Consider the following 21,891-nt stretch of genomic DNA (forward strand, 5'->3'; position numbering starts at 1 on the left):
AAACTGCTTTTTACATTAGCATGTGACTAGCATGTGACTAGCATTCCCACCGAACACTGTCGGTGAATTTACTAAATTACTCACGATAAACGTTCACAAAAAGCATAACAATTATTTTAAGAATTATAGATACAGAACTCCTCTATGCACTCGATATGTCCGATTTTAAAATAGCTTTTCGGTGAAAGCACATTTTGCAATATTCTCAGTAGATAGCCCGGCATCACAGGGCTAGCTATTTAGACACCCAGCAGGTTTAGCACTCATCAAAGTCAGATTTACTATAAGAAAAATGTTATTACCTTTGTTGTCTTCGTCAGAATGCACTCCCAGGACTTCTACTTCAATAACAAATGTTGGTTTGGTCCAAAATAATCCATCGTTATATCCAAACAGCGGCGTTTTGTTCGTGCGTTCAAGACACTATCCTAAAGGGTAAATAAGGGTGACGAGCATGGCGCAATTCGTGACAAAAGAATTCTAAATATTCCATTATCGTACTTCGAAGCATGTCAACCGCTGTTTAAAATCAATTTTTATGCCATTTTTCTCATAAAAAAGCAATAATATTCCGACCGGTAATCTGCGTTTAGATAAACAGACAAAGGAAAAGAAAGCATTCGGTCGAAGCGGGCACGCGCCTAAGCCCATAGTACTCTGAGTGGCCACTTGCCAAAAGCGATAAAGTGTTTCAGCCAGAGCCTGCCTCGATATCGTTCAACTTTTTGCCGGGCTCTGAGACCCTATGGAAGACGTAGGAAGTGTCACGTTATTGCACAGATCCTGAGTCTTCAATAAAAAGAGCCAAGATGAAACACTACTTCTCAGACAGGCCACTTCCTGCTTGAAATCTTCTCAGGTTTTGACCTGCCATAGGAGTTCTGTTATACTCACAGACACCATTCAAACAGTTTTAGAAACTTTAGGGTGTTTTCTATCCAAAGCCAATAATTATATGCATATTCTAGTTACTGGGCAGGAGTAGTAACCAGATTAAATCGGGTACGTTTTTTATCCAGCCGTGTCAATACTGCCCCCTAGCCCTAACAGGCTAACAGGCTGGAAGACTAACTAACTCCAGGTTGTTTCCCAAATGTCTCCCTATCCCCTATATAGTGCAATACTTTTGACCAAAACCATATGAGCCCTGATTAAAACTAGTACACTATATTGGGTGCCATTTGGGACACAGCTGTTGGCTAGCTATCCCTCTAGATTATTCTATAAATGTAGTGTTAGGGAAGCTGTATGTCTCTCATCAGGTATGTCCCAAATGACATCCTTCTCCCCATACTGTATAGTGGACTACTTTAGACCAGAGCCTTAAGACACGCTGAGTCCCAAATGACATTCTTCTCTCCATACTGTATAGTGGACTACTTTAGACCAGAGCCTTAAGACACGCTGAGTCCCAAATGACATTCTTCTCCCCATACTGTATAGTGGACTACTTTAGACCAGATCCTTAAGTGCCCCTGGTCTAAAGTAGTGCACTATATAGGGAACGGGGTGCCGTTTGGGACTCATAAGGTCCAGTGGCTGAACAACTCATCTGAGCCCACTGTGATCAGTGGGATAAAAGGGATGAATAAAGATTGGTCTCCAATTACAGACCTGGCAAACAGGCCCTTACTAAATTATGTCTGATGCCAGGAATAGGTACGGCATGGTAGCAAGTTGCAACCATAAGACTCGTACCCAAATGGCACCCTATTTCCTATTAAAGTGTACTACTTTTGACCAGGGTCCAATAGGACTATGTAGGGAATAGGGTGCCAATTGGGACGTAGCCCTGCCTTCAGTTCCAGAACTCCCATGAATTTATTGATTGTAAATTTAAAAATCAACCACTAGTGTCAGTCGATGTTCTAACAAAGGAGGACAGGCTGCACCCCACACCTCCAACCAATCAAATGTGGTTACTCAACGTTTTTATCACGCCCATAAAATGGAATAATTGCCTCTTGTTATGTTGGGGCCTGCCGCCATCTTGAGTTTTTGAGCAATAGCTGAATTATTCTCTAATGTTGTAATTGAAGGGTCGTTCTTTCTGTAATGTTGTAACTCTATAATGTTGTAATTGAAGGGTCGATCTTTCTATAATGTTGTAACTCTATAATGTTGTAATTGAAGGGTCGTTCTTTCTGTAATGTTGTGATTGAAGGGTCGTTCTTTCATGTGGTAATTGAAGGGTCGTTCTTTCTATAGTCTTGTAATTGTAGGGTCGTTCTTTCATGTGGTAATTGAAGGGTCGTTCTTTCTATAATGTGGTAATTGAAGGGTCGTTCTTTCTGTAATGTTGTAATTGAAGGGTCGTTCTTTCTATAGTGTTGTAATTGAAGGGTCGTTCTTTCTATAATGTGGTAATTGAAGGGTCGTTCTTTCTGTAATGTTGTAATTGAAGGGTCGTTCTTTCTATAGTGTTGTAATTGAAGGGTCGTTCTTTCTATAGTGTTGTAATTGAAGGGTCGTTCTTTCTATAGTGTTGTAATTGAAGGGTCGTTCTTTCTATAGTGTTGTAATTGAAGGGTTGTTCTATAATGTGGTAATTGAAGGATCGTTCTTTATTTCTAATTTGACTCTCCTCTTTTTACTCTTTCTCTTTTTTTCTCTGTTTGTTCCTAGCACCGCCAGGCAGTCTGGGAGGCTGATGTGAAGGTGGTTAAAGGAGGAGGAGCAGGAGGAGGGAGCTCTTCCAGGGAGCTCCTGGGACAGACGGGAGGACTGTTACTAAGTGACTCCCTCTTCTCCAAAGAACTGGAGAACATGGGCAAACACCTCGCTGGTAGGCATCTGTCTGCGTGTGTATAGTGTGTGTGTGTGTGTGTGTGTGTGTGTGTGTGTGTGTGTGTGTGTGTGGGGGGGTATTATTATACAGTGACAAAACACTGTGGGTCACTCAGATCAAACAGACACACATATGTGAAAGAGGAAGAACATGGGGAGAGAGAAAGACAGAATGAACCTAGCTCCTGCCAAATAATATATTTGGGTCCGGGAGCAGTTTGATTGGCTAACACACACACACACACACACACACACACACACACACACACACACACACACACACACACACACACACACACACACACACACACACTGCTGTGAATTAACACATTTTAAGTTAATAAAAGCAGAACCAAAATATAAGGGCAGTCTCTGTGCCTTTCCAATCAGGCTTTGATCTATTTCCTCTCTTTAATAAATGACAGTTGACGTGATGTCATGTCTGGACAACTCTCTGAGACGGTCGTCACAGCTGACAGAGAGAGAGAGATTATAAATGTGTTAACTTGATGAAGGCAGTGACGTCTCTATCCGCAGTCACATCTAAGACATGTGTCACCCAGTTGTTTGTTTGTGCACGTCGCTCCATTTATCCGTGGGTCTCAAATGCTAACCTTTTTCCTATCTATTCCCAATGGATCCTGGTCTAAAGTAGTGCACTATAAAGGGAATATGGTGCAATATTAGGATGAGGACTCTACTTCGTGTACACCACAAAGTCTCTACATTCCAGGGTTATGTGAAGCATATCGGCCCCACTTAGCCTGTTAACGTTATCCAGAGGCACTCACAGCTGGTAAATATCTTATGACACGCACACACACACACACACACACACACACACACACACACACACACACACACACACACACACACACACACACACACACACACACACACACACGTTGTTATTGTTTTAATAATCCTTGTGAGGACCAAATACTTGGATTCCCATTCAAAATCGTAATCTAATCCTAACCCTTAACCTAACCTTAACCCTAACCCTTAACCTAACCCTAACTCCTAACCAGGGGTTGGAACCAAAATTATTTTCCAAAGTGTTTTGTTCATAACAGAATCATAAAAAAATTTTGGTCCGTTCCACTGTTACGACCGGCAAAAAAATTAAAAATGAATCGTTTCAAACCCCAAAAAAGATATGGTTCCTTTCTGTTCCTTTTAAACCTCCTGAAATATATATTTTTTACATTTAGTTCGACATTAAATTTCCTAACCAATAGATGCAGTAAGGAGGTCAATGGAACTCGACCAACACAATGGAATTGCCATGGAAACGTGACGGGGGAAAGATTCCGGCCTGTTACAATACATAAATCATCACGGATTTGACAAATATCCACTTTGTTAGATCGGATTTGTTGATTGTCGCCAATCTGGTCAGTTCATCTATAAGACAAGACGAGTTTAGGGCATGAGATGCGACTGAAATTTTGCGAGTGGGGAGAGAGCGGGAGAGGGTTGAGGAGGAGGCTTGACATCTTGTTTTTAATCACATGCATTATCTGAATTAGGCCCACAAAATTTAACCTACGGAGGAGTGACTTCTATGAAGGAACTTTGAATGTCTTTGAACTTCAGAGAGTTGGTTTAACGTTGAACCTAGAGCTAGCTAGCTAGCTAACAAGCTTGTGTTTTGCAGAAGTAAAATAAAAACACGTCTTACCTTTTAGTAGCTAATAAATCCAATGTGAAACGTGATTACTATAGTATCCTTAACTTCTCTAGGGCTGGCGGGACGAAATTGTCCCACCTACGTAACAGCCAGTGGAATCCTGTGGCGCGTTATTCAAATACCTTAGAAATGCTATTACTTCAATTTCTCAAACATATGACTATTTTACACCATTTTAAAGACAAGACTCTCGTTAATCTAACCACACTGTCCGATTTCAAAAAGGCTTTACAACGAAAGCAAAACATTAGATTATGTCAGCAGAGTACCCAGCCAGAAATAATCAGACACCCATTTTTCAAGCTAGCATATAATGTCACAAAAACCCAGAAGACAGCTAAATGCACCACTAACCTTTGATGATCTTCATCAGATGACACACCTAGGACATTATGTTATACAATACATGCATGTTTTGTTCAATCAAGTTCATATTTATATCAAAAACCAGCTTTTTACATTAGCATGTGACGTTCAGAACTAGCAAACTTCTGGTGAATTTACTAAATTACTCACGATAAACGTTCACAAAAAGCATAACAATTATTTTAAGAATTATAGATACAGAACTCCTCTATGCACTCGATATGTCCGATTTTAAAATAGCTTTTCGGTGAAAGCACATTTTGCAATATTCTCAGTAGATAGCCCGGCATCACAGGGCTAGCTATTTAGACACCCAGCAAGTTTAACACTCACCAAAGTCAGATTTACTATAAGAAAAATGTTATTACCTTTGGTGTTCTTCGTCAGAATGCACTCCCAGGACTTCTACTTCAATAACAAATGTTGGTTTGGTCCCAAATAATCCATAGTTATATCCAAATAGCGGCGTTTTGTTCGTGCGTTCAAGACACTATCCGAAAGGGTAAATAAGGGTTACGAGCATGGCGCATTTCGTGACAAAAAAATTGTAAATATTCCATTACCGTACTTCGAAGCATGTCAACCGCTGTTTAAAATCCATTTTTATGCAATTTTTCTCGTAAAAAAGCGATAATATTCTGACCGGGAATCTGCATTTAGGTAAACAGACGAAAGAAAATAAAGCATGGGGTCGACTCGGGCACGCGCCTAAGCCCATAGTACTCTGATCGGCCACTTGCCAAAAGCGATAATGTGTTTCAGCCAGAGGCTGCCTCGATATCGTTCAGCTTTTTCCCGGGCTCTGAGAGCCTATGGGAGCCGTAGGAAGTGTCACGTTATAGCAAAGATCCTCAGTCTTCAATAAAAAGAGCCCAGATGAACTACAACTTGTCAGACAGGCCACTTCCCATATAGAATCCTCTCAGGTTTTTGCCTGCCATATGAGTTCTGTTATACTCACAGACACCATTCAAACAGTTTTAGAAACTTTAGGGTGTTTTCTATCCAAAGCCAATAATTATATGCATATTGTAGTTACTGGGCAGGAGTAGTAACCAGATTAAATCGGGTATGTTTTTTATCCGGCCGTGTCAATACTGCCCCCTAACCCCAACAGGTTTTAACTAGCATTGGACACTGGAATACGATTTTTGTGACAGACTGAGGGCTTTTGCATAGGTGCTGTGTTGCATTTTTTGACGGACGAGAAAAAAAATGCTTGGAATGTAAAAAACCGCTAATAACCAGTTCCAATGCTTTTAAAATAATGGTTCTGTTCCAGAACAGTATAGATCACATTCATTCGCGGTTCTGATTCTGTTCCTCTAAAATGTTTGTTCTTTTACAGTGTCACGTCCTGACCATAGAAAGATGTTATTTTCTATGGTAGAGTAGGTCAGGGCGTGACAGGGAGGTTTTTTCTGTTTTCTATTTTTATGTTGTCAGGGTCTAGTTTTGTATTTCTATGTTGGGTTTTGTTTTGGATGATCTCCAATTAGAGGCAGCTGGTCCTCGTTGTCTCTAATTGGAGATCATACTTAAGTAGGGTTTTTTTCCACCTGTGTTTGTGGGAGATTGTTTTTGAGTTAGTGTATGTTTCAACTCTGCGTCACGGTTTGTTGTTTTGTTCTTTAGTTTATGTTTATGTATTGCATAGTTTCACAGTGTAAATAAAATGTGGAACGACACACACACCGTGACATACAGTTTTTGGTTATTTTCCCTGTCCTGCTTCATAACCCTAATTGTAACCTTAACCTAACACCTAAGCCTAAAAAAAGCATTTTTCCTTCTGGGGACCGACGAAATAGCCCTACTTGTCAGACTTTTCCTGGTTTTACTATTTTTGTGAGGACTTCTATTCCCCACAAGGATAGTTCCCCCCCACACACTTCTGTGCCCCCCCCCCCCACACACACACACATATGCTCATCTGCTCATTGGTAGCCTATTGTATGAGTCTTCCTCAGTGTGTGAGCGATTTCACCAGTAGAACAGCACCCTGGTTGGTACTCTGAGGGACACACGTGGATGTCCTGTGTTGGCAACATTTTGAGCTCTTAAAAATGAATAAAAGCTCTTAAAAAGACAACTGTTGATTATCTAAATTTTTACAGTAATAGACTAGTTTCCAACACTGTGAGAATGAGAAAGAAAATGTTTTCTCTTAGCCAGCAGCACAACACTGTAACACTGTAACACAGTACATAGTACACTGTAAAGTAGTACACTGTAACACAGTACATAGTACACTGTAAAGTAGTACACTGTAACATAGTACACTAACACTGTAACACAGTACATAGTACACTGTAAAGTAGTACACTGTAAAACTGTAACATAGTACACAGTAACATAGTAACACAGTACCTAGTACACAGTACATAGTAACACAGTAAACTGTTACACAGTACCCAGTAACATAGTAACACAGTAACATGCAGTACACCGTAACACAGTAACACAGTAACATAGTAACATAGTAACACAGTACACAGTAACACAGTAACACACAGTAACACAGTAACATAGTAACACAGTAACATAATAACACAGTAACATAGTACACAGTAACAGCAGCATACCACCCTTGATCCCACTGCTGACTTGCTTCTGAAGCTAAGCAGGGTTGGTCCTGGTCGGTCCCTGGATGGGAGGCCGGATGCTGCTGGAAGTGGTGTTGGAGGGCCAGTAGGAGGCACTCTTTCCTCTGGTCTAATAAAATATCCCGATGCCCCAGGGCAGACCTTTCCCCGTAGAGGGTGTCAGCTTTCGAATGGGACGTTAAATGCTTGTCCTGACTCTAAGATCCTGTGGCACATATTGTAAGTTTAAAGGTGTTAACCTCTGTGCCCTGGCTAAATATCCAATCTGACTACCATGGCCACATAATCATCCCCAGCTTCCAATTGGCTCATTCATCCTCCCTCTAACTGTTCCCCAAGTTGTTGCTGTAAATGAAAATGTGTTCTCAGTCAACTACCTGGTAAAATATCTATATCGACTCTGGTGGAGCCAGTCTTACCTATGGAGACTGTGTGTGAGGAGAGGAATGGAGAGCATACCTTGTACTGCCGTGGTAAAGACATCCAAAGTCAAGACTTACGTTAGTGTTGTGATTAATGGACTGATTACCATTTAAATGTTTTTTATTTTTTATTTTGTTTTATCTAAACCGACATTAATTATTATAACTTCTCTACCTACTGCACTGAGTTAGTGACTAAATAACACAGAGAACTGTACTCTGGCTTGCATTACAGGCACGAGAGAAGCCCTTGTGTTGACAACATGGCACACTTTGCATTCTTTTCGTTCTGAAACGCCCTCAAGCCATCAGATGTCTTTGATTTCTAGTTGTTTTACGCCGAGTTAGTCTGTTTGGCTGTATTGAAACAGAGCCTCTCCCCACCAGGCAGTTTAAGGGAGCTGTTGTACAACTCAATTCTTCTTCTTTCTAGCTGCTAATCTGTTCCATGATTCAACCCACCACCTCTCCTATTGTTTCATCTCTTACCCCAAGGATTATGTGGTGGTTGCCTTCGCTTTCTCCTTTTCCGTTTTAACAATTAAATGAGGCAAATCTATGTTATTTCATAATTGTCTTGGAAATTCTCTCACTCACTCACTCACTCACTCACTCACTCACTCACTCACTCACTCACTCACTCACTCACTCACTCACTCACTCACTCACTCACTCACTCACTCACGGGGGACAATCATCATTAACCACACATAGAATCGGTCAGGAAACACACCTCCAAGACTGAAATCTCGTTTTCCTAATGAGCAACAGGAAAAACACACGTGCCAATCGGAGTGTTCAATTGCTCTTTAAACCCATGTTACAGCCATAAAGCTTCCCAAAACCCATGTTACAGCCATAAAGCTTCCCAAAACACATGTTACAGCCATAAAGCTTCCCATAATCCATGTTACAGCCATAAAGCTTCCCATAATCCATGTTACAGCCATAAAGCTTCCCAAAACCCATGATACAGCCATAAAGCTTCCCATAATCCATGTTACAGCCATAAAGCTTCCCATAATCCATGTTACAGCCACAAAGCTTCCCATAATCCATGTTACAGCCACAAAGCTTCCCATAATCCATGTTACAGCCATAAAGCTTCCCATAATCCATGTTACAGCCATAAAGCTTCCCATAATCCATGTTACAGCCATAAAGCTTCCCATAATCCATGTTACAGCCATAAAGCTTCCCATAATCCATGTTACAGCCATAAAGCCTCCCATAATCCATGTTACAGCCATAAAGCTTCCCATAATCCATGTTACAGCCATAAAGCTTCCCATAATCCATGTTACAGCCATGGATTATTTTGGACCAAACCAACATTTGTTATTGAAGTAGCAGTCCTGGGAGTGCATTCTGACGAAGACAACAAAGGTAATCAAACTTTTGTAATAGTAAATCTGATTTTGGTGAAGGCTAAACTTGCTGGGTGTCTAAATAGCTAGCCCGTGATGGCTGGGCTATGTACTTAGAATATTGTAAAATGTGCTTTCACCAAAAAGCTATTTTAAAATCGGACATATCGAGTGCATAGAGGAGTTCTGTATCTATAATTCTTAAAATAATTGTTATGCTTTTTGTGAACGTTTATCGTGAGTAATTTAGTAAATTATTAGTAAATTCCCCGGAAGTATGCTAGTTCTGAACGGCACATGCTAATGTAAAAAGCTGTTTTTTGATATAAATATGAACTTGATTGAACAAAACATGCATGTATTGTATAACATAATGTCCTAGGGTTGTCATCTGATGAAGATCATCAAAGGTTAGTGCTGCATTTAGCTGTGGTTTGGGTTTTTGTGACATTATATGCTAGCTTGAAAAATGGGTGTCTGATTATTTCTGGCTGGGTACTCTGCTGACATAATCTAATGTTTTGCTTTCGTTGTAAAGCCTTTTTGAAATCGGACAGTGTGGTTAGATTAATGAGAGTCTTGTCTTTAAAATGCTGTAAAATAGTAATATGTTTGAGAAATTGAAGTAATAGTATTTCTAAGGTATTTGAAAATCGCGCCACGGGATTCAACTGGCTGTTGCGTAGGTGGGACGAATTCGTCCCGCCTAGCCGCGAGGCTGGATATATCTACATAATTTTCCTCCCTCATGATGCCATCTATTTTGTGAAGCGCACCAGTCCCTCCGGCAGCAAAGCACCCCCACAACATGATGCTGCCACCCCCGTGCTTCACGGTTGGGATGGTGTTCTTCAGCTTGCAAGCTTCCCCCATTTTCCTCCAAACATAACAATGGTCATTATGGCCAAACATTTCTATTTTTGTTTCATCAGACCAGAGGACATTTCTCCAAAAAGTACGATCTTTTTTATGGCGGTTTTGGACCAGTGGCTTCTTCCTTGCTGAGCGGCCTTTCAGTTTATGACGATATAGGACTCGTTTTACTGTGGATATAGATACTTTTGTACCTGTTTCCTCCAGCATCTTCACAAGGTCTTTTGCTGTTGTTCTGGGATTGATTTGCACTTTTCGCACCAAAGTACGTTCATCTCTAGGAGACAGAACACGTCTCCTTCCTGAGCGGTATGACGGCTGTGTGGTCCCATGGTGTTTATACTTGCGTACTATTGTTTGTACAGATGAACGTGGCACCTTCAGGTGTTTGGAAATTGCTCCCAAGGATGAACCAGACTTGTGGAGGTCTACAATTTTTTTTCTGAGGTCTTGGCTGATTTCTTTTAATTTTCCCATCATTTCAAGCAAAGATGCACTGCGTTTGAAGGTAGGCCTTGAAATACATCCACAGGTACAACTCCAATTTACTCAAATGATGTCAATTAGCCAATCAGAAGCTTCTAAAGCCATGACATCATTTTCTGGAATTTTCCAAGCTGTTTAAAGGCACAGTAAACTTAGTGTATGTAAACTTCTGACCCACTGGAATTGTGATGCAGTGAATTATAAGTGAAATAATCTGTCTGTAAAGAATTGTTGGAAAAATGATTTGTGACATGCACAAAGTAGATGTCCTAACCGACTTGCCAAAACTATAGTTTGTTAACAAGACATTTGTGGAGTGGTTGAAAAACGAGTTTTAATGACTCCAACCTAAGTGTTTGTAAATTTCCAACTTCAACTGTATATTCTCATTCAAACATACATTTATGATCTGTCCCAAATGGCGCCCTATTCCATGTGCAGTCAAAAGTAGTGCACAAAAAAATGTAAATGCTGTTTGTTTTTGGAGAAGGTTCTGTTTGCCCATAAATGGTGGAAGTCGAGGTTTATCGAATACATGCTTCCGCTTCATGGTATTTATTAAATGTCACACGTACACGGTTTCCTGAAAATACTTAGAGTGCGTCCCAAATGGCACCCTTCTCCTTATATAGTACACTACGTTTGACCGGAGCCTATCGAGCACAAACCCTTTGAGGTGAGTCATTTCAGAAAATATACCTCTTGTATCGCTGAAAACCCAACAGCGTCAAAATCTGAAAAGGACAAAAACAGGGGGAGGAGAGGAGAGACGAGGAGAGGAGAGACGAGCAGAGCGGAGAGACGAGAGGAGAGACGAGAGGAGAGGAGAGACGAGGAGAGAGGAGAGGAGAGACGAGGAGAGAGGAGAGACGAGGAGAGGAGAGGAGAGACGAGGAGAGGAGAGATGAGACGAGAGGAGAGACGAGGAGAGAGGAGAGACGAGGAGAGGAGAGGAGAGACGAGGAGAGGAGAGATGAGATGAGAGGAGAGACGAGCGGAGAGACGAGCAGAGAGACGAGCGGAGAGACGAGCAGAGAGACGAGCAGAGAGACGAGCAGAGAGACGAGCAGAGAGACGAGCAGAGAGATGAGCAGAGAGGAGAGACGAGGAGAGGAGAGACGAGGAGAGGAGAGACGAGGAGAGGAGAGACGAGACGAGAGGAGAGACGAGACAAGAGACGAGAGGAGAGACGAGCAGAGAGACGAGCAGAGAGACGAGCAGAGAGGAGAGACGAGCAGAGATGAGTAGATGAATAGAGGAAAGACGAGAGACGAAACGAGGAGAAGAGAGACGAGAAGTGTCACGTTCGTCGTATGAAGGAGACCAAGGCGCAGCGTGCGTATCTTTCCACATCTTTATTTATATGTGAAACTATGCAAAACATACAATAAACTATAAACAAAATAACAAACCGTGACGAAGAGGTGCAACATGCACTAACTCAAAATATCTCCCACAAACAAAGGTGGGAAAAACAACTACTTAAATATGATCCCCAATTAGAGACAACGATGACCAGCTGCCTCTAATTGGGGACCATCCAAAAAACCCAACATAGAAAAACAGAAACTAGAACCAAACATAGAAAAAATAAACTAGATAAACCCCCCCAGTCACGCCGTTCGTGACAAGAAGAGAGACGAGGAAAGGAGAGACGAGGAGAGACGAAGAGATGAGGAGATGAGGCTACTCCCAGATGTTCTCCTTGGCAGTCGCATCCTCTCCTCACAAAGAAAACTGTTTTTGTAACTACCAATAAAGCAAATAATTATATTTTTTCTGATTTTCTGGCAGAACACTTCAACGCATCCTCAATGCTATTCCCTCTGTAGTACACTAATTCTGACCAGAGCCTATGGGTGCACTACATAGAAAATATGGCACCATTTAGGATGTAACCTTCGTACTATGTAGGCAATGTTTTTAATGCCATTCTGGAATTTGAATTGAAAGAGTCAATAAATATTGTTTTTTTATGACCAGTAAAAAAGGTTTTGAAGACAAACCATAATGACAAAAAGGAAAATGCAGCAGTCCCACACCCCTGATATGAAACCTGTGATCTCTGATGGTGTCTGTTATGAAACCTGTGATTTCTGATGGTGTCTGTTATGAAACCTGTGATCTCTGATGGTGTCTGATATGAAACCTGTGATCTCTGATGGTGTCTGTTATGAAACCTGTGATCTCTGATGGTGTCTGTTATGAAACCTGTGATCTCTGATGGTGTCTGATATGAAACCTGTGATCTCTAATGGTGTCTGATATGAAACCTGTGATCTCTGATGGTGTCTGTTATGAAACCTGTGATCTCTGATGGTGTCTGTTATGAAACCTGTGATCTCTAATGGTGTCTGTTATGAAACCTGTGATCTCTGATGGTGTTGATGTTTGCTAACACCTTGTATCTTCAGATATGTAGAGACTACCATGATATTAACATCAGTAGAGACTACCATGGTATTAACATCAGTAGAGACTACCATGATATTAACATCAGTAGAGACTACCATGATATTAACATCAGTAGAGACTACCATGGTATTAACATCAGTAGAGACTACCATGGTATTAACATCAGTAGAGACTACCATGGTATTAACATCAGTAGAGACTACCATGGTATTAACATTAGTAGAGACTACCATGGTATTAACATTAGTAGAGACTACCATGGTATTAACATTAGTAGAGACTACCATGGTATTAACATCAGTAGAGACTACCATGGTATTAACATCAGTAGAGACTACCATGACACACACTTTGTTTTGATTCCAACAACAGAGATCTGAACGTGTATGTGCATCCGCTGTATGTATGTGAAGGATTGAAAAGGATACTGATTTGAAACATCGCCCACTTTTACGAAGCTCTCTGGCCCCTGTTTAATGTCGTAACGTCCAGAGTCTTACCCTGCCAGATATGGTGGGCAGGAACATCACTGGACCCTACTTATAAATCTTGTTTGTTTGTCATTCGTTATGGTCGTTCTGTCTTTGTCTCTGTCCCCATTCAGAGGTGGAGAAGGACCTGACTAGGTTACAACTTCAGGGAAAATGTCACGTCCTGACCAGCAGAGGGAGTAATTGTATTAGTTTTGGTCAGGACGTGGCAGAGGTTTTGTGTTATGTGTAGGTTGGGTTGCTGGACTCTCAATTGGAGGCAGGTGTTTCTAGTTGCCTATGATTGGGAGTCCTATAAACAGGTGTGTGTTTTTGTTTGGGGTTGTGGGTAGTTGTTTTTGCATTGCTTTTCGTATAGCCTGCAAGACTGTTGTACTGTCGTGTTTCTTTGATTCTTGTTTTTGTATAGTGTTCACGTTCTTGATCAATTAAATTCTAAGATGAACACGAACTCCGCTGCGTATTGGTCTACTTTCTCAGATGAGGACTTCTCTGTTTCATCTGAGGACGAGGACAGTTGTGACAGAAAACTCTAGGTCCTAATGTCATTCTGCATTTATATTCCCAACCTGTCTGTCTCTGTCTCCCTTCAGAGGTGGAGAAGGACCTGGCCAAGCTGGCAGAGCAGGGGAAACTAGCCCAGCGGAGTCCCAACAGCTCTCTTCTACCCACCCCCTTGTTCCACACCTCTCTCCCGGTCACACTCCCCAATACCTTCCCCTTACCCGGCCAGACTTCCAGACCTCAGTCTCCCATCCTCACCCGCTCAGCCAAGCCCAGCTCTATAGGTTATCCCCTGGTCAGTCCTAAACTCAGCCCCCTGCTTACCCGCAAGCCCACCTCCCTCACCATGACCGGCAGCCACCGGACTCATTCCCCCAGCAACCCCGGCAGCAGAACTACGACCCCCAGAACCCCCAGCAGCAGACCGATGACCCCCAACAGCCTGCTGACCTCCAAGTCGGCCATGACGGCCGTGACCCCAGGAGTCGGTGTTCACGGAGGTCACAGGGGTCATAAGGAGGTGACCTTCAGGAAGTCACGGAGCAGGCCGGTGACCCCAACCAGTCAGCCAACCCGACCCAGGCCCCTACTCACGCCTCCTGGGCTGAGTACAACAGATAGTCTGGGCAAGGCCTCCAGCCTCAAGGCCTATCTGTCAGAGGTTTGTTCAACATCAGCTGACTGATATAGTAATCATTTTGCATCATAAATAACAACTCATTATGATTTGTAGATCGGTCAATCAGTCACAATTTACCCACAATGCATCACAGATTTGATTCTGTTGAACACGGCCACACACTCCAGGTAAATGTTAGCCTGGTCACAGATCTTGTTTGTGTTGTGCACATACACACGCACACACGCACACACGCGCACACACACACACACACACACACACACACACACACACACACACACACACACACACACACACACACACACACACTTGTTTTACTCTCCTTGTGGGGAACCAAATAATTGATTGCCATTCAAAATCCTATTGTCCCAAACCCCCACCCTAAACCCTAATTCTAACCCTAAAATATAATTTTTACTTGTGGAGACGCCTTTCTAAGGCTGGGAATTCCCAGGGACCTCACGATACAATATGATCACTATAATCAGGTGCTGATACAATATGATCACTATAATCAGGTGCTGATACAATATGATCACTATACTCAGGTGCTGATACAATATGATCACTATACTCAGGTGCTGATACAATATGATCACTATACTCAGGTGCTGATACAATATGATCACTATACTCAGGTGCTGATACAATATGATCACTATACTCAGGTGCTGATACAATATGATCACTATACTCAGGTGCTGATACAATATGATCACTATACTCAGGTGCTGATACAATATGATCACTATACTCAGGTGCTGATACAATATGATCACTATTCTCAGGTGCTGATACAATATGATCACTATACTCAGGTGCTGATACAATATGATCACTATACTCAGGTGCTGATACAATATGATCACTATACTCAGGTGCTGATACAATATGATCACTATACTCAGGTGCTGATACAATATGATCACTATACTCAGGTGCTGATACAATATGATCACTATACTCAGGTGCTGATACAATATGATCACTATACTCAGGTGCTGATACAATATGATCACTATACTCAGGTGCTGATACAATATGATCACTATACTCAGGTGCTGATACAATATGATCACTATACTCAGGTGCTGATACAATATGTATTATGATTCTCCGAATTCTATACATATTGTGATTTGATGTTCCAAACATCGAGTCAAATGTTATTGGTCACATACACATGGTTAGCAGATGTTATTGGTCACATACACATGGTTAGCAGATGTTATTGGTCACATACACATGGTTAGCAGATGTTAATGCGAGTGTAGCGAAATGCTTGTGCTTCTAGTTCCGACCATGCTGTAATATCTGACAAGTAATCTAACAAATTCACAACAACTACCTTGTACACACAAATGTAAAATAATGAATAAGAATATGTACATATAAATATATGGATGAGTGATGGCCGTGAGGCATAGGCAAGATGTAATAGATGGTGTAGAATACAGTATATACATATGAGATGACTAATGTAGGATATGTAAACATTATTAAAGTGCCATTATTTAAAGTGACTAGTGATACCTTTATTAAGTCCATTTATTAAAGTGGCCAGAGATTTGAGTCTGTATGTAGGCAGCTGCCTCTCTATGTTAATGATGGCTGTTTAACAGTCTGATGGCCTTGAGATATAAGCTGTTTTTCAGTCTCTCGGTTCCAGCTTTGATGCACCTGTACTGACCTCGCCTTCTGGATGATAGTGGGGTGAACAGGCAGTGGCTCGGGTGGTTGTTGTCCTTGATGATCTTTTTGACCTTCCTGTGACATTGGGTGGTGTAGGTGTTCTGAAGGGCAGGTAGTTTGCCCCCGGTGATGCGGTGTGCAGACCACACTACCCTCTGGAGAGCCTTGCGGTTGAGGGTGGTGCAGTTGCCGTAACAGGCGGTGATACAGCCCGACAGGATGCTCTCGATTGTGCATCTGTAAAAGTTTGTGAGTGATTTAGATGACAAGCTGGATTTATTCAGCTTCCTGATGTTGAAGAGGTGCTGTTGCGCTTTGGGAAAGACGTATTCCTGGTCGTAATGTTGGTAAGTTGACGTTGCTCTTATATCCAATACTTCTTCCCAGCTGTATGCAATAACACTTGAGATTTCCTGGGCTAACACTGTAAGAAATAACACATAAAAAAATAAAAAATACTGCATAGTTTTCTAAGGACCTGAAGCGAGGCGACCACCTCTGCCGGCGCCATCTTGCTACATTTACATTTACGTAATTTAGCAGACGCTCTTATCCAGAGCGACTTACAAATTGGTGCATTCACCTTATGATATCCAGTGGAACAACCACTTTACAATAGTACATATATATCTGCTGCAGAGAGACAAGAGAGAGCATGAGAAAAGGAGTTTTGATCAGTCAGGGAAATAAAAGTGCTGAAAACATGTCAATCAATCAAATGCATTTATAAAGCCCTTTTTACATCAGCCAAAGTGCTATACAGAAACCCAGCCTAAAACCCAAACAGCAAGCTATGCAGATGTAGAAGCGCGGTGGCTAGGAAAAACTCCTTAGAAAGGAAGAAACCTAGAGAGGAACCAGGCTCTGAAGGGTGGCCAGTCCTCTTCTGGCTGTGCCGGGTGGAGATTATATTAGTACATGGCCAAGATGTTCAAACGTTCATAGATGACCAGCATGGTCAAATAATAATAATCACAGTGGTTGTAGAGGGTGCAACAGGTCAGCACCTCAGGAGTAAATGTCAGTTGGCTTTTCATAGCCAAGCATTCAGAGTTAGAGACAGCAGGTGCGGTATTTAAAAAGATTATGGAGAACAAGCTATAGGATGAACAGTACCGGAGTTTTGGCGCAGGTGCAGCCGACTAGCGCTTGCTAACGTTACCTACAGTATAAAAACAATTTGAATAATATTGCGATATGCAACTATCAATTTTCTCCCCATCACTACCCCTTTCTGAGGGTTTAATTAACCGCGGGGCAGGAATTTTGTGATTCCTCTCTATTTTTCAGACATTTACTTGAGGTTGACGCCTAGTGAGATGATCAAAAACACCAGCGAGCTGAACAGAGCGGAGAAGCCTGATTTCTGATTCACAAACACCAGGGAGCTGAACAGAGCGGAGCAGCCTGATTCTGATTCACAAATGATTGAAGCAAGAGCTGGGGGATCAATGAGAGAGGGAAATAGAGAGAATTTATTTGTGAATCCTTCCTCTTCCTGATGTAACTCTCCTTCCTCTTCCTGGTGTACCTCTCCTTCCTCTTCCTGATGTAACTCTCCTTCCTCTTCCTGGTGTACCTCTCCTTCCTCTTCCTGATGTAACTCTCCTTCCTCTTCCTGATGTACCTCTCCTTCCTCTTCCTTATGTACCTCTCCTTCCTCTTCCTGATGTAACTCTCCTTCCTCTTCCTGATGTAACTCTACTTCCTCTTCCGGATGTACCTCTCCTGCCTCTTCCTGATGTACCTCTCCTTCCTCTTCCTGATGTAACTTTTCTTCCTCTTCCTGATATACCTCTCCTTCCTCTTCCTGATGTAACTCTCCTTCCTCTTCCTGATGTAACTCTACTTCCTCTTCCTGATGTAACTCTCCTTCCTCTTCGTGGTGTACCTCTCCTTCCTCTTCCTGGTGTACCTCTCCTTCCTCTTCCTGATGTAACTCTCCTTCCTCTTCCTGATGTAACTCTCCTTCCTCTTCCTGATGTAACTCTCCTTCCTCTTCCTGATGTACCTCTCCTTCCTCTTCGTGGTGTACCTCTCCTTCCTCTTCCTGGTGTACCTCTCCTTCCTCTTCCTGATGTAACTCTCCTTCCTCTTCCTGATGTACCTCTCCTTCCTCTTCGTGGTGTAACTCTCCTTCCTCTTCCTGGTGTACCTCTACTTCCTATTCCTGATGTACCTCTCCTTCCTCTTCCTGGTGTACCTCTCCTTCCTCTTCCTGGTGTACCTCTCCTTCCTCTTCCTGATGTAACTCTCCTTCCTCTTCCTGATGTAACTCTACTTCCTCTTCCTGGTGTACCTCTCCTTCCTCTTCCTGGTGTAACTCTCCTTGCTCTTCCTGATATAACCCTCCTTCCTCTTCCTGATGTAACTCTCCCTCCTCTTCTTGATGTAACTCTCCTTCCTCTTCCTGATGTAACTCTCCTTCCTCTTCCTGATGTAACTCTACTTCCTCTTCCTGGTGTAACTCTCCTTGCTCTTCCTGGTGTAACTCTCCTTCCTCTTCCTGATGTACCTCTACTTCCTCTTCCTGATGTACCTCTACTTCCTCTTCCTGATGTAACTCTCCTTCCTCTTCCTGATGTACCTCTCCTTCCTCTTCCTGATGTACCTCTACTTCCTCTTCCTGATGTACCTCTACTTCCTCTTCCTGATGTACCTCTACTTCCTCTTCCTGATGTACCTCTACTTCCTCTTCCTGATGTACCTCTACTTCCTCTTCCTGATGTACCTCTACTTCCTCTTCCTGATGTACCTCTACTTCCTCTTCCTGATGTACCTCTACTTCCTCTTCCTGATGTAACTCTACTTCCTCTTCCTGATGTACCTCTCCTTCCTCTTCCTGATGTACCTCTACTTCCTCTTCCTGATGTACCTCTACTTCCTCTTCCTGATGTACCTCTCCTTCCTCTTCCTGATGTACCTCTACTTCCTCTTCCTGATGTACCTCTACTTCCTCTTCCTGATGTACCTCTCCTTCCTCTTCCTGATGTACCTCTACTTCCTCTTCCTGATGTACCTCTACTTCCTCTTCCTGATGTACCTCTCCTTCCTCTTCCTGATGTACCTCTACTTCCTCTTCCTGATGTACCTCTCCTTCCTCTTCCTGATGTACCTCTACTTCCTCTTCCTGATGTAACTCTGCTTCCTCTTCCTGATGTAACTATTATTCCTCTTCCCAATGTAACTTTTTTATGTAATTTTTGATGTAACTCTTCTTCCTTGAAACACAGCCTTGTGTCCCAAATGAGACACTACTCCCCCACATAGTGCACTACTGTTGACCAGGGCCCATGGACCACAAAAGTAGTGCAATACAGTATATAGGGAATAGGGTGCACCCTACATAGAGGCTGACTCACTGGCTGACTGGCTGGCTGACTGCACTGGCTGACTGGCTGGCTGTACTGGCTGACTGGCTGGCTGTACTGGCTGACTACACTGGCTGGTTGGCTGACTGGCTGACTGACTGGCTTACTGACTGGCTGACTGACTGGCTGGCTGTACTGGCTGACTGCACTGGCTGGTTGGCTGGCTGACTGACAGGTTGGCTGTACTGGCTGACTGACTGACTGTACTGGCTGACTGTACTGGCTGACTGGCTGGCTGACTGCTGACTGTGCTGTCTGACTGACTGGCTGGCTGACTGACTAGCTGACTGTACTGGCTGACTGGCTGACTGGTTGGTTGGCTGACTGTACTGGCTGACTGACTGGCTGACTGACTGACTGGCTGACTGGCTGACTAACTGGCTCACTGGCTGTCTGTACTGGCTGACTGTACTGGCTGACTGTACTGGCTGACTGTACTGACTGACTGTACTGGCTGACTGCACTGGCTGGTCGGCTGACTGACTGGCTGACTGTCCTGGCTGGCTGTACTGGCTGACTGTACTGGCTGGCTGCACTGGCTGACTGTACTGGCTGGATGGCTGGCTGACTGACAGGTTGGCTGTACTGGCTGGCTGACTGCTGACTGTGCTGTCTGACTGGCTGACTGACTAGCTGATTGTACTGGCTGGTTGGCTGACTAGCTGACTGTACTGGCGACTGGCAGACTGGTTGGTTGGTTGGCTGACTGTACTGGCTGACTGACTGGCTGACTGGCTGACCGACTGGCTGACTGGCTGACTAACTGGCTCACTGGCTGGCTGTACTGGCTGACTGTACTGGCTGGCTGGCTGACTGGTTGGTTGGCTGACTGTACTGGCTGACTGGTTGGTTGGTTGGCTGACTGTACTGGCTGACTGACTGACTGGCTGACTAACTGGCTCACTGGCTGGCTGTACTGGCTGACTGTACTGGCTGGCTGGCTGACTGACTGACTGGCTGACTAACTGGCTCACTGGCTGGCTGTACTGGCTGACTGTACTGACTGACTGTACTGGCTGACTGTACTGGCTGACTGACTGGCTGGCTGTCCTGGCTGGCTGTCCTGGCTGGCTGTACTGGCTGACTGTACTGGCTGGCTGGCTGACTGGTTGGTTGGTTGGCTGACTGCACTGGCTGACTGACTGACTGGGTGACTAACTGGCTCACTGGTTGGCTGACTGGCTGACTGACTGGCTTACTGACTGGCTGACTGACTGGCTGGCTGTACTGGCTGACTGCACTGGCTGGTTGGCTGGCTGACTGACAGGTTGGCTGTACTGGCTGACTGACTGACTGACTGACTGTACTGGCTGACTGTACTGGCTGACTGGCTGGCTGACTGCTGACTGTGCTGTCTGACTGACTGGCTGGATGACTGACTAGCTGACTGTACTGGCTGACTGGTTGGTTGGCTGACTGACTAGCTGACTGACTGGCTGACTGACTAACTGGCTGACTGGCTGACTAACTGGCTCACTGGCTGTCTGTACTGGCTGACTGTACTGGCTGACTGTACTGGCTGACTGTACTGACTGACTGTACTGGCTGACTGCACTGGCTGGTCGGCTGACTGACTGGCTGACTGTCCTGGCTGGCTGTACTGGCTGACTGTACTGGCTGGCTGCACTGGCTGACTGTACTGGCTGGATGGCTGGCTGACTGACAGGTTGGCTGTACTGGCTGGCTGACTGCTGACTGTGCTGTCTGACTGGCTGACTGACTAGCTGATTGTACTGGCTGGTTGGCTGACTAGCTGACTGTACTGGCTGACTGGCAGACTGGTTGGTTGGTTGGCTGACTGTACTGGCTGACTGACTGGCTGACTGGCTGACCGACTGGCTGACTGGCTGACTAACTGGCTCACTGGCTGGCTGTACTGGCTGACTGTACTGGCTGGCTGGCTGACTGGTTGGTTGGCTGACTGTACTGGCTGACTGGTTGGTTGGTTGGCTGACTGTACTGGCTGACTGACTGACTGGCTGACTAACTGGCTCACTGGCTGGCTGTACTGGCTGACTGTACTGGCTGGCTGGCTGACTGACTGACTGGCTGACTAACTGGCTCACTGGCTGGCTGTACTGGCTGACTGTACTGACTGACTGTACTGGCTGACTGTACTGGCTGACTGACTGGCTGGCTGTCCTGGCTGGCTGTCCTGGCTGGCTGTACTGGCTGACT

At 43.8% G+C, this 21,891-nt stretch overlaps 1 pseudogene; it reads left to right on the top strand.

The window, feature by feature from the left end:
- LOC106579704 (uncharacterized protein C8orf34 homolog) overlaps nucleotides 1-21,891 on the top strand; it is a 168,437-nt pseudogene that overhangs the window by 132,228 nt on the left and 14,318 nt on the right.

This window comes from Salmo salar, chromosome ssa19 (genome assembly GCF_905237065.1).
Source record: "Salmo salar chromosome ssa19, Ssal_v3.1, whole genome shotgun sequence".
In the NCBI taxonomy this organism is placed as follows: domain Eukaryota; kingdom Metazoa; phylum Chordata; class Actinopteri; order Salmoniformes; family Salmonidae; genus Salmo; species Salmo salar.